This window comes from Schistocerca serialis, chromosome 4 (assembly GCF_023864345.2).
Source record: "Schistocerca serialis cubense isolate TAMUIC-IGC-003099 chromosome 4, iqSchSeri2.2, whole genome shotgun sequence".
NCBI lineage: Eukaryota > Metazoa > Arthropoda > Insecta > Orthoptera > Acrididae > Schistocerca > Schistocerca serialis.
In genome coordinates this window covers 263,998,496-264,017,551 of record NC_064641.1, presented here as the reverse complement: position 1 = coordinate 264,017,551, position 19,056 = coordinate 263,998,496, and the positions used below count along the sequence as shown (strand labels likewise).

The window sequence follows — 19,056 nt, the reverse complement described above, 5'->3', positions numbered from 1 at the left end:
GTAGGTTGATTTTTGTGTGTGCGTGTTTTTTCCAAGAGCAGTTTGAGAGAACACTCTTTTATGAGTGTAATTTTCTCATCATTGAGTAAGTGGGATATTTCCATCTAATGAGAGAATTTGTTGGGGCTGCATCAGCAATAAGCATCTCCCCTAGTTTGGCTGTCACTTAGGGAGTGGGTGTGGTCCTGTAACTCAAGCATAATTTGGTACTCGGTGAATGTTTTGAACACTAGTAATTAGAGATCATGCCAAGAGATTTCACCATAGATATAGTTGCAATTACAGTCCATTAAAGAGAACAAAACTATAGGAAATGTCCACAATTGAAGCAAAAACCCAACAATTTTTAACAAGAGTAGTAATGAACTGAAAGGCCGGAGGTTAATCAATATTTTGCAGTTACTCTAGATGGGACATTTTGGGGAGTTGATTGCATATTTCCACAAAGTTGTGTTGGACATACATTGTTATGCTGTGGGACTTTGTAGGGGTTAGGTTTTGGTGCCCTAAAATCACAGAGCAGAGGTTATTATTTTCAAAGTGAAATACGGGGACTGAGGGAAGTTAAGCACAAGGTTTGGACAAAGGAAAATTGAATTAAGGGTAATGAAGTGGAAATGAACTAGAAAAGCCTTAGATCAGAGAGATTGCGTGAACAGAGGATATTCAGTTGGGACAGTTCCTATCCAGGCGATGATAGACGAGTAACCAGAGAGCACAGGTACTGAAGTAGTGTTGTAGTATACAGCATGTTCAGCAACTGGGTCATTGAAGATTTCAGTTAACCACAGAAAGACAGGTTGTTCATTGTTATTTACACTAAGAAAGCTGGACAGTGATAGCAACACAGTTGGTAATAACATAGCTGCTTTTTATGAGATAGGAAATGTTTGATTGATTAGCTACACTTTATAGGATAGGAAATGTTTGATTGGAATGTAGTAATAGGTGATGGATGGGTTAGTAAATAGGAGAAGACTTTCATATGGGTCACTGACAGAGGAATGAGCCGTGTGGTGCAGGATTGGAAGCAGGCTTGGCATAAGGAGGGTGGAATAGACTATTTCATATTTGGCTGAGCAACAGAATATTACTCTTGAGTGATTGAGAGTTTGATTTGTATTAGGTTATACCTTATCTCAGGACATAGTGGAGGCAGTCAAAGCCTGGAGTGAAGGCTGTGATTGAGTGTCTCAAAGGCTGAGTGACAAGAAGAGTTCTTCTAAGTAACGAGGGTTAGCTGGATCTGTCTGTAAATGCTTTTGCCAGGTTATCAGCATATTTGGCTTAGTCCTGTTGTCCACAGCAGATGTGACACACCTGGAAGCCAAGGCTATAGGGCAGGATCTTTTAATTTGGAATGGTTGGCACGTGTCAAAATGGAAGTGCTGTTGGTGGTTAGTGAATTTGATATGAAGACAGCTCCCCCCCCTCCACCCCCACTCCCGCCCCCCCCCCCCCCTCTACCCTCCTTTTTTTACTCATCTGGGATGTGGAGCATGACATCTAGGAAGGTAGCTAGGGTTCTGGAGGAAAGAGCAGAGGTTGCCCTTGCCTTGAGCCCAAATTATAAAGATGACAGTGAATGTAAACCACAAGCTCTTTTTAGAGCTGAGTGCATAAAAATAGATGATCCTACAGAACACATGGAATAAATCAACTCTCTGTTGTCATTAGTCAGCTGTGTGCACGCTTCCCCTGCTTACCTTTATTTTTAGTAGGTGCTCAAAGTGTTTTCCCTCTGTGGTTAGAGCAGCCTGACTTCTCCTGGAACTTTAGCAAACACTCAAATGAATTTTAGCTACTGAAATTGGGAAATGACTAGCCAAACCTGGTCTTCCAACTCTTCAAGCATGTGGGGATTGGTTGCATATACCTTATCTTTTAACATTCCCCAAAGACAAAAATCATATTGATTAAGATCTGGAGGACAAGAAGACCAGTCAACTATCCTACCATCAAAAACACTTCGTATTGCTGTCATAGAAGCATTGGCGATGTGTGGTCTTGCATTGTCCTGCATGAAATAACCTTTAACGAAATTGCTATTGTTTTCGTTAAAGAATAAATTATTAATTATTATTGCTTTTAGTTAATTAATTTGCCTCTCTTTAACTGTCTTCTGTAAGTATGAACTTTGTTGTAGAACCTCTCTCTTATTTACGTGTGGTAATAAAAAAAATTCACTTTCAAAAGAATTACGTACATTTAAGGATTACGTGAACTCATATTAACTGATTAAGAATATTTAGTTGAGAATTAAATCCTTTACATAATTCGGCCTTGGCACACATTTTCTAAATGCAGTGGGTTTTTTTTTATTTTAAATATTTACTGAATTCTATCCCGGCGTTAGCTATGGAACACAAGATTATCTCTATTAGCAGAAAATGGTTAATTATTGCCAAGCCGACATTTAATTATCACTGATCAAACCTACTTCGCTATACATTTAAGTTATTTGAAAGAACCAAAATTGTTAAATTTCAATGTTAACTAACATTAACTATCCGCCTACGAATGCACAAACGTATAATTAGTTTAAAATTCATCAGTCTCAGGATCACTGTAAAAGACAATTTCTTAATTCACTGTTAATTTTTATCTATCTGTTCCCGATTTACGGGTTTGGTTGATTTTTCCTTTAGCGGAACAATTTTTTAAATGTGCCGCCGCTGCAAATTGATCGGTCGCAGCACAGCCCAGCAACACCGCTAAAAATGCTGAAAATTCTTTAAAGAAATTTTATAGATGACATGGGCAAGCTAATTTACATTAATAATACACACTTTTGATAAATTCTGATATATTTAGATCAAACAATAATTGAACTCACATTAATTTGTAACGCCTCCTCTAATGGCGGCTAAATCTAGACAGAGACAAAAGAAGTCTAACCACTGATAAATTGCTTCGACACAGCTTCCTCTCGCATTCAGCTCTATACAGAGAAGACCAAAGAATACTCTGTACATGGTTCTTTTGTACTACTGCTGACTATTAACATTTCTTTGTAATTTGACAATATTATTCTCCTCTGGCTAAATTTCACATCTCTGTTATCGCAGATACTGACACATTTCACAATCACATAACAAATATAGAAAAATTACTATCCTAAATACAGAGAGAATATTACTACAAAAAATATTACGATAATAACAAATGTCTTTTACACAAAATTCAATAATATTTTTTGTTCAATAATTACGGTATATACAACTTGCTCAGAGCGGCGTATATGGTACAAATAAACTCTTGTTCATTAATAGCGTGAGTTTGCCAGGGAACGTTACATTGCCCCCTGGCAGCATTTGGCAAAGAGTTTCTATACTTTGACACAATGGTGCCAGTAACGTTCTTTACAATTCTTTATTTTTTTATGGAATGGCTCTTTTAATTAGTCCCAGGGTTATATATGTTCATGGCTCCCCCATTTGGGCGAAGGCAGACAGGAAACCTGGGCAAAACTGTGCCGGAGCCCAGCCATCCCAGTTGGTTCATGATTAATATTGTCTCTTTAACAGTCATTTATTTGAATTGATTTAACAGTTTGTCATCAATGGTTACATAATATCACAGTCACATACAGTTCAACGATATACTGCAAGGTCACTTGTCCTAGGATATATCACTTAGTTTTTTTTTTTTAAAATCACTTAGCGCAGGATCACTTTTCATAATGTTTCCACTACCTACATGTTACAAATTCATCTCTTGCACTTGTTAGTGTTCATTTTCTCTTTTCTCTTATCAGTTTACGGACATACATAATAAATGTTCAATGTTTATCAAAATGGAGTCATTGACATGTTATGCAGTTTATGTAAATATTTTGGAAAAAGTCAATAATGCTGTAGTTGGTGAGCGGTGCGAAGTGATTGTTGAGCGGCGCTCGGCGCGGCGCGTCGGCTCCGTGTAGGTCACCGCCCCCGCTGTTGACAGCTACGGCGCGGAGAGGCGTGTGGCTGTCTGGTCCGCTACGGGCTGCTGCGGCCGCTGCATGGCTGATGTAGCCGGATGCGCGTTGTATATCAGCTCGCCCGAGCCATGTGACGTCTTCTTGTAGTGCTCCAGCAAACATGCGACAAGTTCACAAACAGTGTACTATCCTTATGGGCATTTTTCCTGCTGTGGGAAAAAAAACGCACACAGTTATTGGCAGTTATTATTCAGTAGGCCTTCACTAGTCTGGTTTGCACAATGTTTCGTTGTCACAGTAACACGTTTTATGGGCACACAATATTTTTCACCATGTCATGACCTGTCATTAGTCACACGCAAGTTTTCACCTTAGGACAAAATGTATCTCTGTAGTCAATGCGCTTTCCTAGCGTCCCTTGACACACAAAGAATTAAAGTTTGACACTAACTTGGTCCACCGTCCGTTATCGGCTCACTGTTCGTGTCGTGCTAGTTCCTTTTCCACTTGCACACACGGCGATGATACAGTTTTTTATTACTTATACACAACAACTTCGTGACGTATTGCTGCAGGTTTAACAGTCACTGTCTGTCTCTGCCACACAATACTGCACTTTTGTTTAAGTTCCTTTATTTTTATTTACAATGTCCGTTGTGCAATTTTTGTAACAGCACATTCGTAACTCTTTACCAAGGTGTGTGATATTTGCGTACATGGTAACAAATATTAAAATTTCGTATTAGTTTGCCCAAAAATCATCTATATTCGTGTTCGAGTAGATTTTATTTGTGCATTCCAGCCGGATTCAGGCATATTGTTCAATAACTCCTTTGAAATTATGTCTTACTTCACTTGCAAGGTCCTGCGTAACTACAGTGTAGTCTCTGTACGCTAAAATTGACTTGGACTGTATCAGGCTAGCTCCTTTTTTACTGATTGAATCTGCACATGCTTCAATTGAAGCTTCTTTGTGCGTAACTTTGCGCTACTTAAATTTGCAATAAGTTTGCCTTCCATGGTGCCCTCGGGTCACTACTGGGTGCATTATTCTCTCTGATAACATTGGTTAGATAATAAAGTTCTCAGGGCCTCATATTATTGATATTATTCTGGGTTCAAATCTGTCAATTTGACAGCTACACATATATACACATATAATAGAAAAGATTGTACAAGAAATATTTCAAGTTTGACACACACATAGAATATTATGCAGTACACAAACTAATCATTACTAAAATGTTCCTCCTGACTGATCTCTGTCACAATTTAACTCTATAAATAATTGCACTAATCAGGTTATCTGTGCAGACATTTAGAGCATGTTTAAGCTAACATTAATTAAAAGAAGACATAACACAAATATTCATAAACAAAAGAGAAAGTCAATCATATTCTTATAACTAAATACTTCTACACTAGTACATTATCCCTACAGATCACACATCATTAATGTTCATTCATTTACAAAAGAATGGTGTCCACATAGGACTATTAGTCTTTTACTGTAGGAATATTTTTACATCCTTACGCGGATACAGTCCCCGTACTCTCCCTGAGTGGGTATCTGCTAAGAGATAGCTACACTCATGTGGCACACTTACTACTCTAAAAGGTCCATTGTACACCAATCGCCACTTGCTATTCTGTTTCAAGGATGCCGAGGACTTAGGATGATTGCGTAAGAGTACCAAGTCCCCAACACTAAATTTTTGGTTATTCGTCACATGTCGATTATATTTTTCTTTCCTTTTCTGAGCGCACCTGGTAAGGTTGCACCCTGCTTTTCTTATCTTCTCTTCCTTAGGCTCAGGAATGACTGGGACCTTAGGCAAAGGTGCCAGCCACTCATTCAGAACTCTATTATTATTCATTATAATCTCGTTTGGTGGATACCCCGTAGAAGCATGCGGGGTTGCATTGTGAATTTCCAAAAACTTAGGTATCAGATCTGGCCATCTTGTGTGCTTATATGCAATGTATAACCTGAAAAATTTATTTAACTCTCCAAATGTTCTCTCTTCCAAAACTTGCTTGTGGGTGAAAACGGGATATTAGTATGTGCTTTATATCTTGTTCATGTAAATAGTTTTTCCAGGTATGGCCTGTAAAATAGGAAGCATTATCCGATATTATCGCTTCAGGCTTACCCACTTGTGTAAAATATTCTTTCCCTAACCATTTAACTATTCCACGAGCAGTGGCGGGCAGTATATTTTTAAGTATTTAGAGAAAAGGTCATACACCGCTAAAATGTACTTTAATCCACCCCTGGCTCGTGGGTAGGGTCCTGCTATGTCTACAGATACTAACTGAAGTGGCCGATGATACTAACTGAAGTGGCCGATGAGGCACTATAGGATGCAGTTCAAACCTTGTGGACTTATTTTGAAACTTAGCTTTTTGGCACAGAGGACAAGTCCTGATAATGGTGCGAGTCTGCTGGCTTATTCCCTTAAAGTAACAGAATCTGGATAAAATCCTTATTGTTTTGCCTATCCCAGCGTGACCCCATGCTAAATGAGTGTGCCACACTACAGCTGGGATAGCCTGTTGCGGTATACACACGACTCCATGGTCATTTGACACACCCGTTTTATAATACAGAATATCATCTATTATTTTGAAATTCTGAACACTTTTAAGATTGGTTCCTTCTTTAATTTTGCTAATGATATCTCGCCAAATCGGATCAGTTTCCTGCAATATAGACATATTCTTACACATATGTAAAAAGTCCCTCCTATGTACCTTATCTTGTACTAACAGTATTCGATATTCCTCCGATTGTTCCAAAATCTTGGACATTGAGGATTGCCCTAGTGGAAGCCTCGACAAGGCGTCAGCTACAACATTATCTTGTCCTTTTAGGTACATAATCTTAATTTTATATTCCTGCAATGCTAACCTCCATCTTAGCAAGTGGGTATGGTATAATTTGCAAGACATTAAATAGCTCAGAGCCTGGTGGTCACTGAATACTTTGACTTCTTTACCATAGATGTAATAGTTGAATTTCTTTACCGCCCAAACCACTGCAAGAGCCTCTAATTCGGTAGCGGAATATGCTCTCTCACAGCTGTTTAGTGTGCGGCTGGCAAATCCGATTACATTGATTGTTGTGGGGTCGTTGCTCCTGTCCCACTGAAATAAACAAGCGCCCAGATCGTATGAACACGAATCTGTCGCTATGCAAAAATCTTTTGTCATGTCTGGGTGTCGCAGTATGTTTGCATTCACCAAGGCGTTTTTGATAGCGTCAAATGCGCGTTGACATTCTTCTGTCCACACCCAGTGCGCATTTTTACGCAACAGGCTCAATAAAGATTCGTTATTCATTAATTGGTTTGGAACAAACCGTCTAAAAAAGGATGCAAGACCTATAAACGCTTTGAGTTGTCTCTTAGTTCTCGGACTAGGAACCCACGAATTGCGTCAAGTTTTTTGCTGTCAGGCTTGATGCCTTGTGGTGTTATTATGTGACCTAGAAATTTAATCTGATTACGTCCAAATTTGGATTTCTCAAGATTCGCTGTTACTCCCGCTTGCTTAAACCTTTCTAAGACTCTACTCAGTAGTTCTACGTGCTCCTCCCAGGTGGCAGTAGCAATCACCAGATCGTCTACATATACTGTTACCCTTTGCAGCAAATCCGGACCTAAAACTGCGTCGAGGGCTGTTATGAAAACTCCTGCACTTACATTTAAGCCGAAAGGTAGTACCCTAAATTGGTAGCTCCTTCCCCCAAATATAAATGCAGTATATTTCCTCGACTCGGGTGTGAAGAGGGTTTGCCAGAATGAACTTTTCATATCAATAGATGTCAAATATTGCACTCCATGGAATTTTTGAATTTGCTCATCTAAGTTTTCCGGATGAGTCCTGACAGGTACAATAATTTCGTTTATGTCTCTCGCATCTAATACTAACCGTACCTGTCCGTCTGCTTTTGCTACCGCCACCAAAGGACTACTATAAGGGGACAAAGACGGTTCTATTATTCCCCACTCGATCAGTTTTCTTATTTCTTTAGCTACTATTTCCTTCTTGGACCAAGGAATGGAGTATGAGGCTCGACAGTAGGTTTTGTGAGGCTTCACCTCGATATTGTACTGATATCCCTTAACAATTCCTGGTCGTTCTGAAAATACATCTGCATAGTTAGTTAATAACTGTACCAAATCCTGCTGTTGCATTGAGTTCAAATTTTCGGACTGTGATACTTTGTTCACTAGTGCGTCCACATTTGCTTCTAATTGATCACTTTGTACGTCTGGATAATAGAGATTTTGTCCTTGACAATAATTGTCTAAATGTAGTATCCACTGATTCCTACACTTTATGTTAATAGCATTACAATTAGGCACAGGTACCTCTTCAGATCTAAGCATGGACAATTCTATCCTCCTACCAGCATTCATCAAACTCAATTTTCCCTGAGAAAGGTCGATTACTGCGTCCCTTTCTCTCAAAAAATCTACCCCCAAAATGCAGGCTACCCTTAAACCCTTTACTACCAGGAATGAGCACGCTATGGCTTCTTCCCCTATATACATCTCTACCCGCACTTGGAGTTTAATTATTTGTCGCTGTGCACTTATGGCTCCAGTGACTTTACAATTGTTCACAGGAAAAGTCAGCATACGCCTTTCTTTCCCCAGTACTTTGAATAAGTCCATACTCGTGACACTGACAGTAGCACCTGTATCTACGATCGCTTGCACATCAATATTGTTAATTTTGATCTCTATTATCGCTTGTACTTTGTCTTTGTGCTCCTTTATGCACGTGGATGGTTCAGTTATCAATTCATGTCCCATCTGTACCCCGTCATTATACCTGAGGATACAAATTCCCAATGTTTTGTTCGGTGTCGGGCTGCTCTCACTCCAAACCTCAGCCGACGATGGAGAGGGTATCTCAGCTGAATCTAGTTTGTTGAATTATTACAGGTGGATGGGTGTGGCTGCTCTGTGTCACTGACCTCCACTATGTGTAAGTTGTGTTGCGTCGGCCGCCACAGTTGCGCAATTGGCGCGTTTTGTGGCGGCGGTCGGTTATTGTCATATCCTTCACTGTTTGGCCGGTCCGTACTGGGCCTCTGGTTCTGTGGCCAAGTTCGGTTTGCATCATTATAGGTATTAGTGTTCCACGGCCCCCTGGCATTTTTCCATCTACTATTGCTTGGTGGGCCTGTTTCATATCGGTCATCAGACCTCCTTTTCCGGTCATTATTCACCGGCGGACTATTGCCGTTCCGGTCTCTACCTCTATTCCCGTTTTGTACATAATCTTGTCTCCTATTGTTATCTTCGCCGTTTCCATTATTTGGTGGAGGCGTGTTATTTCGACCATTTCTATAACCGTTTTCGTTACTTCTAGCCTGTTCAGAGGCTGCCTTAACGTCCTCCTGAATCAGGTCAATTGAGTCCAGAACAGACAAGAAATGCTCCATGTCATTCTCCGGCACGTGTATAAGTTTTTCCTTTACATGTATCGGCAAGTGTGATTTCAAAAGTCTGATCAAATCCCGGGATGAAATCTGCTCGTCCCAGTAACGGGTCTTATTAATGTACTTCTCAAAATATTTTCGCAAATTGCCTAATCGTGGAGAATACGGCTCTGGATTATATACCTCCTTCCGTAATCTCTCCTGAATACATGTTGACCAATATTTGGCCAAGAATGCCTTTTCAAATTGCTCATATGTATCGCAACTGTCAGCTGCTTCGGTTGCCCATAATGCAGCATCTCCTTGTATGTAAGACATAACGAACTGTATTTTCTGTGTATGACTCCAAACGTTAGGCAAAATGTTTCTAAATCCCTTGATAAACACTACAGGTTGAACAGATGTCTTCTCCGTTGTAAAGATCTGAAACTGTCGGTTTCTAATCAGGCTTTCTTCAATCACTACTTTGGAATGACATTTATTTGTTTCGCTTACATTGGTTGCCTGTTCTGTCTCGCAGTCGCAATTTTTTACTGCTGTATTTATATGCCTATCATTGTTGGACCTGGCTGGCGTGACATACACCTGTGAGTCGTCATGCCACAAGCTGATTTCTATTTCGGCAAGATGACGGTTGACATTCCGCTGCCACAGCAGAATGTCAGTGTGTACCACCTTTTTCAGGTTCTGCACTTCCGCATTTGAGCCCACATCTTTGGCTTCAATCGTGGCGTGCACTTTCTCATCTATTTCCTTTATAAATTCGCTTTCCATTTTGTGCACTTGTTCGGACACTTTGTGCTCAATTACTTGATTTGTGTCAATCTCTAATTGTTCCACCCTGTTGGTCAGTACACTGATTTCATCTACGATACTGGCGTTAGCCACTTCGATACTATCTACTCTTTCGCTTAGTTCTTGCACCTTTTTGGGTATGGTTTCATAGTTTTGTTTCAAACTAACTATCTCACTTTGCATAGCTTCCAAAGATTGCATTAACTGCAAGTCTCTCTCATGCCGGCGTCGGTCACGCTCTGCTTGTTTAGCATCACGTTCTCTTTCACGTTCTGCTTGCATACGTGCAAATTCAGCTTGGAAATTGAGCATGCGCTCGAACATAACTCTTAATGATTGCACTTCTGACACCTCACCACTCTCTGGTCCGTGTCCAGTGCTTGCGGGTGGCACAGTATTTCCGCTATCAACTGAATCACTGGGTGGCAGTGGCAACATTTCTTGCCCTTCTGCCCCCAGATTCTCACATTGTACTTCCTGAACTACATCACTAACATTACTTTGTGTCCCACTTTCTAACTCGGTATCATTACTTACTAACTGTTGTTCATTATCCATGTTGATATCCTTCTGACTACACAATCTAACCATAGTAAACAAAAGAAATAAAATCTGAACTAAATATCCTAACACTCAAGTTTCACTGACATAATCACACAAGAAATGGTCATTTATTGAAACACACTTATTATATACTACAATGACTAACTACTCAAATGTCCTGTTATTTAAAAAAAAACACTAACAACAAGCACACCACTAATGATCCGAGAACACTGCACTGAGGCTACTTTACTACCCACAGGACAACTACACTGTAGCTTTACCTTTTGGTGATCTATCTTGGGTGCAGCTGCCCCCTGATATTGTGGTAGGTAATTAATTTTTCGCTATAATGAGCTCTCTTCTTCAGCTTGCCTCTGGGTATATAGTGTTCTCATGCAAAAAATCATATACAGGTATTACCACACAATATTGTTTATGCAATACATACAATACATGGAAAAATTATTAAATGTTCTCCAACAAAGTTCGACTATAATAATTCCCTAGTTATCTCATGGGTATTTAGTGGCCACTGCATATTCGAGCCCCACGTTGGGCGCCAATTTAACGAAATTGCTATTGTTTTCGTGAAAGAATAAATTATTAATTATTATTGCTTTTAGTTAATTAATTTGCCTCTCTTTAACTGTCTTCTGTAAGTATGAACTTTGTTGTAGAACCTCTCTCTTATTTACGTGTGGTAATAAAAAAATTTCACTTTCAAAAGAATTACGTACATTTAAGGATTACGTGAACTCATATTAACTGATTAAGAATATTTAGTTGAGAATTAAATCCTTTACATAATTCGGCCTTGGCACACATTTTCTAAATGCAGTGGGTTTTTTTTTATTTTAAATATTTACTGAATTCTATCCCGGCGTTAGCTATGGAACACAAGATTATCTCTATTAGCAGAAAATGGTTAATTATTGCCAAGCCGACATTTAATTATCACTGATCAAACCTACTTCGCTATACATTTAAGTTATTTGAAAGAACCAAAATTGTTAAATTTCAATGTTAACTAACATTAACTATCCGCCTACGAATGCACAAACGTATAATTAGTTTAAAATTCATCAGTCTCAGGATCACTGTAAAAGACAATTTCTTAATTCACTGTTAATTTTTATCTATCTGTTCCCGATTTACGGGTTTGGTTGATTTTTCCTTTAGCGGAACAATTTTTTAAATGTGCCGCCGCTGCAAATCGATCGGTCGCGGCACAGCCCAGCAACACCGCCAAAAATGCTGAAAATTCTTTAAAGAAATTTTATAGATGACATGGGCAAGCTAATTTACATTAATAATACACACTTTTGATAAATTCTGATATATTTAGATCAAACAATAATTGAACTCACATTAATTTGTAACGCCTCCTCTAATGGCGGCTAAATCTAGACAGAGACAAAAGAAGTCTAACCACTGATAAATCGCTTCGACACAGCTTCCTCTCGCATTCAGCTCTATACAGAGAAGACCAAAGAATACTCTGTACATGGTTCTTTTATACTACTGCTGACTATTAACATTTCTTTGTAATTTGACAATATTATTCTCCTCTGGCTAAATTTCACATCTCTGTTATCGCAGATACTGACACATTTCACAATCACATGACAAATATAGAAAAATTACTATCCTAAATACAGAGAGAATATTACTACAAAAAATATTACGATAATAACAAATGTCTTTTACACAAAATTCAATAATATTTTTTGTTCAATAATTACGGTATATACAACCTGCTCAGAGCGGCGTATATGGTACAAATAAACTCTTGTTCATTAATAGCGTGAGTTTGCCAGGGAACGTTACAAACCGTACATCTTTTCATTAGGTGTTGTTGTTGTTGTTGTTGTTGTGGTGCTCTTCAGTCCAGACACTGGTTTGATGCAGCTCTCCATGCTACTCTATCCTCTGCAAGTTTCTTCATCTCCCAGTACCTACTGCAACATACATCCGTCTGAATCTGCTTAGTGTATTCATCTCTTGGTCTCCCTCTATCATTTTTACCCTCCAAGCTGCCCTCCAATACTAAATTGGTGATACCTTGATGCCTCAGAATATGTCCTACCAACCGATCCCTTCTTCTAGTCAGTTTGTGCCACAAATCTCTCTTCTCCCCAATTCTGTTCAATACCTCTTCATTAGTTATGTGAACTACCCATCTAATCTTCAGCATTCTCCTGTAGCACCACATTTCGAAAGCTTCTATTCTCTTCTTGTCCAAACTATTTATCGTCCATGTTTCACTTCCATACATTGCTACACTCCATACAAATACTTTCAGAAACGTCTTCCTGACTTTCAAATCTATACTCGATGTTAACAAATTTTTCTTCTTCAGAAACGATTTCCTTGACATTGCCAGTCTACATTTTATATCTTCTCTACTTCGACCATCATCAGTTATTTTGCTCCCCAAATAGCAAAACTCATTTACTACTTTAAGTGTCTCATTTCCTGATCTAATTCCCTCAGCATCACCCGATTTAATTCGACTACATTCCATTATCCTCATTTTGCTTTTGTTGATGTTCATCTTATATCCTTCTTTCAAGACACTGTCCATTCCGTTCAACTGCTCTTCCAAGTCCTTTGCTGTCTCTGACAGAATTACAAAGTCATCAGCAAACCTCAAAGTTTTTATTTCTTCTCCATGAATTTTAATACCTACTCCGAATTTTTCTTTTGTTTCCTTTACTGCTTGCTCAATATACAGATTGAACAACATCGGGGAGAGGCTACAACCCTGTCTTACTCCCTTCCCAACCACTGCTTCCCTTTCTTGTCCCTCGACTCATATAACTGCCATCTGGTTTCTGTACAGAGTGTAAATAGCCTTTTGCTCCCTGTATTTTACCGCTGCCACCTTTAGAATTTGAAAGAGAGTATTCCAGTCAGCATTGTCAAAAGCTTTCTCTAAGTCTACAAATGCTAGAAACGTAGGTTTGCCTTTCCTTAATCTATTTTCTAAGATTAGTCGTAGGGTCAGTATTGCCTCACATCTTCCAATATTTCTACGGAATCCAAACTGATCTTCCCCGAAGTCGGCTTCTGCCAGTTTTTCCATTTGTCAGTAAAGAATTCGAATTAGTATATTGCAACCGTGACTTATTAAGCTGATAGTTCGGTAATTTTCACATCTGTCAACACCTGCTTTCTTTGGGATTGGAATTGTTATATTCTGAGGGTATTTTGTCTGTCTCATACATTTTGCTCACCAGATGGTAGAGTTTTGTCAGGACTGGCTCTCCCAAGGCTGTCAGTAGTTCTAATGGAATGTTGTCTACTCCTGGGGCCTTGTTTTGACTCAGGTCTTTCAGTGCTCTGTCAAACTCTTCACGCAGTATCATATCTCCCATTTCGGCTTCATCTACATCCTCTTCCATTTCATAATATTGTCCTCAAGAACATCGCCCTTGTATAGACCCTCTATATACTACTTTAATCTTTCTGCTTTCCCTTCTTTGCTTAGAACTGGGTTTCCATCTGAGCTCTTGATATTCATACAAGTGGTTCTGTTTTCGTCAAATGGCTCTTTAATTTTCCTGTAAACAGTATCTATCTTACCCCTAGTGACATAAGCCTCTACATCCTTACATTTGTCGTCTAGCCATACCTGCTTAGCGATTTTGCACTTCCTGTCAATCTCATTTTTGAGACGTTTGTATTCCTTTTTGCCTGCTTCATTTATTGCATTTTTATATTTTCTGCTTTCAACAATTAAATTCAATATTTCTTCTGTTACCCAAGGATTTCTACTAGCCCCCGTCTTTTTACCTACTCGATCCTCTGCTGCCTTCACTATTTCATCCCTCAAAGCTACCCATTCTTCTTCTACTGTATTTCTTTCCCCCATTCCTGTCAATTGTTCCCTTATGCTCTCCCCGAAACTCTGTACAACCTCTGGTTTAGTCAGTTTATCCAGGTCCCCATCTCCTTAAATTCCCACCTTTTTGCAGTTTCTTCAGTTTTAATCAGTTCATAACCAATAGATTGTGGTCATAGTCCACATCTGCCCTGGAAATGTCTTACAATTTAAAACCTGATTCCTAAATCTCTGTCTTACCATTATATAATCTATCTGATACCTTCTAGTATCTCCAGGCTTCTTTCATTATTCTTGAACGAAGTGTTAGCTATGATTAAGTTATGCTCTGTGCAAAATTGTACCAGGCAGCTTCCTCTTTCATTTCTTGCCCCTACTACGTTTCCTTCTCTCCCTTTCCTACTACCGAATTCCAGTCACCTATGACTATTAAATTTTCGTCTCCCTTCACTATCTGAATAATTTCTTTTATTTCATCACACATTTCTTCAATTTCTTCGTCATCTGCAGAGCTAGTTGGCATATAAACTTGTACTACTGTAGTAGGCGTGGGCTTCGTGTCAATCTTGGCCGCAATACTGGATTCACTATGCTGTTTGTAGTAGCTTACCCGCACTCTTACTTTTTTATTCATTATTAAACCTACTCCAGCATCACCCCTATTTGATTTTGTATTTATAACCCTGTATTTGCCTGATCAAATGTCCTGTTCCTCCTGCCACCGAACTTCACTAATTCCCAATATATCTAACTTTAACCTATCCATTTCCCTTTTTAAATTTTCTAACCTACAGTACCAGCACAGCAAGGCCCTTTTTGGTTAGTGATACAAGGCCAGATCAGTCAAGCATCCAGACTGTTGCCCCTGCAACTACTGAAAAGGCTGCTGCCCCTCTTCAGGTACCACATGTTTGTTTGGCCTTTCAACAGATACCTCTCCGTTGTGGTTGCACCTACAGTACGGCTGTCTGTATCGCTGAGGCACACAAGCCTCCCCACCAACGGCAAGGTCCATGGTCGATGGTTCATGGGGGGAGGGGGGGAGGGTGACGTTAGGTGTTAGTTCTCAAAAAAAGGGGGTGCAGTATATTGTTCACATATCTGTCAGAATATATTGTTTTGTGGGAAAAGATTGGTCCAGCAATTTGTCTTGCACTAATTCCCCACCACACTCCTGTTTTCACGTCATGCAGAGGTTGTTGATGTAATTCATGAGGATTTTCAGAGCTCCGATGTCGATTGTACTGGAAATTTATGTACCCTGACAAATGCAGCCATACTTCATCAGAAAAAAAATCCCCTCAGGATTAACTTCCCCCATTGTGTACAAATTGTATAATCCAGGTGCAATAATGAGATCGAGCAACAGTATCTGAGTTCCTCAGTTGGTGCGTTACCATTATTTTGTATGGTTTCAATTCAGATGCTCTTGACATACCAGTCTGAAGTGTCAAATGGTGCAGAGATTTTCTCAGACTTCTTTCAAAGGCCTCCCCTATCTTGTCCAATTTATTTTTGGTTAAAACACTAGGTTCTCTAGAGCTTCATTTGTGTAACACAGATCCAGTCTCTTGAAATTTCTTCATTAATCATTGGGAACAGGCACACCAGGAAATTTTTCCTGTGAATTCAGGCCGAGATTCCACATACAATTCTGTTTATGAGACACACTGTATTATACCCAAAAAATATGTAACAAAAAAAATGACAGTGAAAAGTCTAGTAAGGAATAACAATACAGGGAAACCCTTATTATACATTTTGGTGCAGTCCAGCCTTAAAAAACGGAAAATTGAGGAAGAAACAGAATTGAAGAAAATGTTAAAACCCCCAAAAATATGAGCAAAAAAAGTGCAGTTGGCATATGTGATTAAAAATTGCAATCTTCTCCAATAGTTTGTATAAAATCTGTCTGAGTGAAGGAAATTAAATGTACAACACAATGTTTGTACAATAATTTGTGGTAATGAATTTCATCACTTATTAAAAAATCACTGGTGTGGAATAGCAAGTAAAAACTTGTCAAAAAATTGAAAATAGTGTCTGGGTACAAGGTAATTGTAATAATGCTCAACCACAAATTATACATTCAAATATGCATTTTTGAGAGATCATCCTTTGTGTTCATCTAGCAAAAAGTGATGAACATGTTGAATTAAACCAAAAACACACATCGGGTTAGTGGAAAAGCATATGCATAAATGCGGATATCTGCTTAGTGACAAACTAAGTCAACATTGCTTTTATTCCAGATTGAGATTTTCACTCTGCAGCGGAGTGTGCGCTGATATGAAACTTCCTGGCAGATTATTAAAACTGTGTGCCCGACCGAGACTCGAACTCGGGACCTTTGCCTTTCGCGGGCAAGTGCTCTACCATCTGAGCTACAAACTTTACAGTTTGAGCAGGAGAGCTTCTGTAAAGTTTGGAAGGTAGGAGACGAGATACTGGCAGAAGTAAAGCTGTGAGTACCGGGCGTGAGTCGTGCTTCGGTAGCTCAGATGGTAGAGCATTTGCCCGCGAAAGGCAAAGGTCCCGAGTTCCAGTCTTGGTCGGGCACACAGTTTTAATCTGCCAGGAAGTTTCATTGCTGTTATTGTTTGATGCTTTTTTTACGAGCTGCACTTCATATGATCACACTTTTAAAGTGTTATTTTAGGTTTGATGAGAGAAACAGAAACACAAAAAAATGAGTTCTCTTTCCCAGTTGACGTTACAAGATTATTAGAAGTTGGTTTAGTGAATTTCTGTAAAAGTGTAAAAAGTAAATTTGAAAGAAAGCTCAGATGCAATGGTTTCACTTCATGCCCCTATCACAGCAACCAGTCTTTATTATCTACAGTGTAAGGTGCAAAGTACATACATGAGTAGTGTATATAGTTGTTGCAAATGTATTGTGTCAGATTTGAACAAAGTCTTTAGAATGTGCTATTGCAAAACCCTTGTTCTATTTCTCGGTGACATCTCTGTCATAGCACTTCACCTGTATGAAAAGTATGTTTTCAACACTTCAAAAAATGCTTTCACCCCCTATCTGCACTCCTGTCATTGAATGGCCTCTCCCCCTCTCCACACTTCCAGTAGGCGAGCTCATTTTACATGTGTTATTGTGGTGCTGTGGCTGTACTAGTTACTGGGTGACTTAACAAGTCGCCAGCCAGTAAGAGTTCACTAGCCAGAAATGGGCGACGTTTCCTCGATTATGACTGAGCATATTCTTTGGGGCTTAGTGTTTTAAGTTAAGAGGTTGACAATTGATATTGTTGCTGAATACAGTATATCAGAAGTACATGCAAAAAGATGAGACTGAGTTATAGGGGGCAAAAGGAAAGGTGGTGGCTGGGCCAGCATTGTCTCAGTTCAGAACACTTCGCGTTGACTGTCTTGTTCTTCCATTAACGCTGCAACCTAGCAGTAGTTGTATCATAATTGTGCGGTGAAGCTAAATGTTGCAAGTTGTGTTGGCAACAGCGGTCGTGGATTACGTAAACATTTTCTCTCTCATGCGTGCCCTCTCCATAACAGCCTAAAATATTCCCTTAACTCTGCCACCACTTGTGGTGTGAACCACCCATCTTTTGTGCCATTTATAACTTGTCCAGTCACATCAAATGTAATTGGAAGAAAACTAGAGAAAGTCAGGTGAGACATCGATTAAGAACTTTGAATCGAGTCAAACCTTACTAGGAAGAAATGTAAAATTGGAGAATTTTTAGCATTGATCTTACGGCTTTTTCACAGGGGCTAGGAATTTATGGTGTAGAATTGTGAAACACACAAAATCAGAGAACATAAAATTGAAGTTCCACTGTAGATGATATGATAGACTGCTACTCTCCAAATAGAGGTGTTGCATCGCAGACAGGCACAAAGAAAAAGGATCCTGCATTCTATCTCCCAGATTGAAACCCTTGCCCTCCAGGAGCTGGAGCAGCACGCATGAAATCACATCAGAAAACTATCCAGCCTAAAAAAATAAAGAAATACCTTTTTAAATGCACCTGTGTGGGATTCAACACCTCTTTTTGTAGCAAAAAAAAATTAATTATGTTTGTCATGTGTTTGATATGACACTAAAAAGTCCTGGGTGGAATACAAGTTAGAAAGAATCTAGGGTAACCCACTCATAGTGTATTTGAGATTTTGAGCAGTTGACAGGCACATAAGCAAAGTTAAAAACATTGCCGAGCTTTAAGATATATCCTCTTTCAGAGTGTAATAAATCCATACACACATGGCTACAGTGCTCTAGCTGTGACACCCTTCATGTGGTGAAAGATAGTGTTGCATGGAGTTGATAAGAATAATAAACTGCAAGGGAGGGTAAAATGGTGGTTTAGAGAACGGAGACTGACAGTAAGGGGTGAGGCAAACACACAGGACAACAATGGGGCACTGGCGATCCCTCTGTGATGCATGCAGAAGAAATTCCATATAGCACACTCTTTCAGAGTGTAATAAATCCATACACACATGGCTACAGTGCTCTAGCTG

The 19,056-nt window shown here is 39.3% G+C and overlaps 1 protein-coding gene across 1 annotated transcript in view; it reads left to right on the top strand.

Annotated features, from left to right (window-relative positions):
* The window catches only part of LOC126473768 (ER degradation-enhancing alpha-mannosidase-like protein 2), a 121,185-nt gene that overhangs the window by 38,930 nt on the left and 63,199 nt on the right, over positions 1–19,056 (top strand). The window lies entirely within an intron of this gene.